Consider the following 3822-nt stretch of genomic DNA (forward strand, 5'->3'; position numbering starts at 1 on the left):
ACAGTAGATAAAGTAACATTGTCATGTTGTTTAGGGTTTATATGTTTCTATAAATGAGTTTATCTTTATTCAAACTCAGAAAAGGGACAAACAGGCATAAGGAATGTATAAAATAATTTTATTCAAGTGACAGGTGATTTTAAGGCGACCAACCTTCCACTTCGAATCTGATCAACCTAATTACTGGTCTCAATCCATTCGAATTCATTATTGGTCTCAATCCATTCGAATTCATTATTGGTCGTTTTTGTAGTGACTCTAAGATGTATTTTCTGATTATACTTCACGATCTATTCCGAATCCAACTGTTCAATAGAGTGTCCTAGGTCCTACATGCCTTGTATATATTTAGGGCAAAGAGTTAGGGGAGGGAAGAGGGAAAACATTAGAGAGTGAGAGGGAGGAATCACCACAAATGAAAAGTGTTAGCCCAAAGATTCAATATTTACCTAGGTTTTGTTGACTCACAAACCCAAATTGATTAACTAGACTAATGTGCTTTGTAAGTGTTTGTGTATATGACAGGATATTGATGAGATAACAACTTGCACAAGTATCAAAGTCAATCTTTAAGATGAACCATTAACGATGACCCACTCCAGAAGTTAATTGAAGACATTCAAAGAGTTGAGGAAGTAAAATGGACAAGTCAAAGAAAAGGAGTTCATATGCAAGTCAAAGAACCAAGGTGGACTACTAATGAAGAATTGGAGTCTAAGAGGGGAGTTTATGCTTAAAATGTACTATCCATTCTACCTTAGGATACCAAGGTTTAAAGGCACATTTTCAAGTCCCAATGTTTTTAAAAGTGAAGTTAAATCCAAGCCCTTAAACATTGGAAATCATTAAAATGGTTTTAAAACAAAAAAGTTTAAATGTCCGTTCCTCGGTCGACCGCACCTCACGGTCTACCGCGAGATCACTAGAAGAAAACAAAATAGAAACAAACTGTTCTTAGTCGGTCTACCCAACCCGCTCAGTCTACTAACCTCGGTCGACTGCGGCCTAGGTCTACCGCGAGCACCAAAGTTGGTTTTTTAAAATAGCCCAATGACTAGTTGGGCGGTAGAGACCTCTCGGTCTACCACGAGAGACGTTGACAGTGTGAAACAGGTAGTCTTTCTTTACACACGCACACACATATATATCTACTACTATATAGCAGAAGAGAAAATAATGAATTTTTTGAATTATTTGAAAACTCTGTCGTTTTAACACATCCCAGCCGTTCCACTCTATCCATCTACCCCTCTAAAACTTCACAATTCCTCCCTCATCCCAATCTACACGTCTCCCCCCCCCCCTCTCTCTCTCTCTCTCTATTATTGGGAAAATCGTCCCTCCCAGTTTCTCTCATTTTTAACAATTTCTTTCTAATACATGCCCTCTCTATAGTCAGAGATATTTTTGTACACTTCTATTTTCTTCTGGATTTTCTCCCTATTTCTATCACAACTCAGGAGAGAATCGATGGCTCTCTCTCTCTCTCTCTATATATATATATATATATATATATATATATATATATATAGAGGAAAATGATTGTGAGCTTGAAGCTCAAATAGCTTATATGAGGTTGAGGGCCCAAACACATGGGTCCCACATTTTTTATGGTGATCCAAACCATTCATTTGCAAGGCCCCATCATAGATAGGGTGTGTATCAAAAATCAGCTCCATTGGATCATCCTAACCCCTCCAAAAGCGGAAGGCAAAAATGGGCTGATTTGTGGCAAACGGTGTCTGTCCATTTTGGCCTCCACTTTTGGATGGGTTAGGATGATCCTATGGAGCTGATTTTTTGTACACACCCTATCTATGTAAGGGCTTTTCAAATGAATGCTTTGGATCATCCTAACAATGTGGGCCTACATGTGTTTGGGCCCTCAAGCTCATATAAGCTATATGAGCTTCAAGCTCACAATCATTTTCCTCATATATATATATATATATATATATATATATATATATATATATATGATTTTGGGCATTTATTACTGCAATGAATGCTTTTATTTTCAGCCCAAAGCACATACAAACTTGAAAATTCATTTGAGATTTGATGGTCTCTCTTTGCAAACCCTAAGTGACATTGAATCTTAGCAAATTTTTGGAGTTTGGATCAAGCCTTCAACTTGTAATCTTTGCAAGATTCTTTGAGGGGTTCTTCACTGTTCAACAAGCCTACTAGGAGGCAAATTTATTGTATCTTCTTCTTCTCTTCATCAAAGCTGTAAGTGGTGGAAAGGTCACCCTAGTTAAACCTCTTGGAGCTTGGAGCTCGGCTTTTACATGGCTCGGATCTGGCCGTCAAGAGAATCAAGATGGTGGAACCCTCAAGAAGATAAACTAGAGAAGAGTGGAGTAGGCCTCATAGTTGATGACTGAACCACTATAAAATTTGGGGTCAAAGCTTCTTCACTTTGTCTCTTATATTCTTCTTTCTATCTCTCTTGGTGAACGGTAATACCTTTCCTTTGTCGTTTTCTTTTCATTTCTAATTAACAAGGGTAAGATTGTTTTCAAAATTAATTATTTGAAAGTTTTTAATAAACCCAATTCACCTCCCTCTTGGGTTGCCTAGAGGGATTTCAAAAGAGGCAATGAAATGGTTGTCATTGATTAAGGTTTTCAAATTTTGCAAAATTTTGATTTGTGAAAAGACATAAATGGAAAAAACATGAGTATTATTTTCATACCATTTCGATCTATGATTGAACCATCAGATTTTGTGGCCATGTCTTTGTCGTTATCATAATTAATTAATTCTGGACCTCAGAATACGGACCAAATGTTATGCCCAATTCCTATCAATTGATGTTTGGATCCATCATACTGTCTTGGTACATTGCCACAAAAAGAAATATAGTACTGGCGTTGGACTAAATCCCACGTCAAAAGGTAGAAAGTCCGTTGCTATAGTCATTTGGCAACGGATATCAGTCCGTCAAAATAGAAGGCATCGCAAAAGTAGTAGAACGGCAGATGAGGTGGCGGTTATATATCCAGAGGAGCGAGTAGATGAGATATATTGTCATCATACGATCCGAGGATGATAGTTTTTCCTTGATAAGATTCCACTTATGTGTTAAGTGTGAAACTGTTTTATATTACTATATTAGTCTTAGAGACCTTGAAGTGTTTCTCAAGAACAATGTATCACTCTTTTAAGTCCTAACAAATTTTTTTGCGCCCCGAGACATTTGTGAAGAATTTCAGGCTTAAAAAAAATTATTGGTTCTCCTTTCCTTCATTAGATGTGAAATGACAGATACACAAAAGTTTCTAATGCATGTGGAAGCTATGTGTGAACATTAATTTCGAGAAAGCAAGATAAAGGAAGAAAATACTTGATTGTAACACCTCAACCCCGCGGTGTAAATATTGTCTGGTTCCGAGTCTTCCACCCTCTCTGCTTTTGTTTTTCAGCAGCACTAACCGTGCCCCTGGAGATGCTGAAAACACGTCTACACAGGGAGATGAAGTACGCACATATATAGCCCATAAACTTTTCCTCCCTTTCCGATGTGGGATCTTACAATGCGGTTTGCTTAGAAATTGGCAATATGCTACTTTTACAGATTTCATGAGAAGTTTTCACTATCTTTGAGGTTATGTTTACAAGAGTTTCTCCCTGACACTCCTCTTTGAATCCAAAATTGTTTCTTATTCTCTTAACCATAATGCGAAACCTCCCCAAGGTAATATCAATTCAAAACAACTCCAGAAACATCTCCATCCCTATCCCTCTCATTAATTGGGGAAAAGTGTACAAAAACATATAACCTAATCCAAAATGAAGTTAAGACTGATCCAGAGGTTG

This window comes from Tasmannia lanceolata, unplaced genomic scaffold (assembly GCF_043159265.1).
Source record: "Tasmannia lanceolata isolate RefF3 unplaced genomic scaffold, GAP_Taslan_0.1 ptg000007l, whole genome shotgun sequence".
Classification (NCBI taxonomy): Eukaryota; Viridiplantae; Streptophyta; class Magnoliopsida; order Canellales; family Winteraceae; genus Tasmannia; species Tasmannia lanceolata.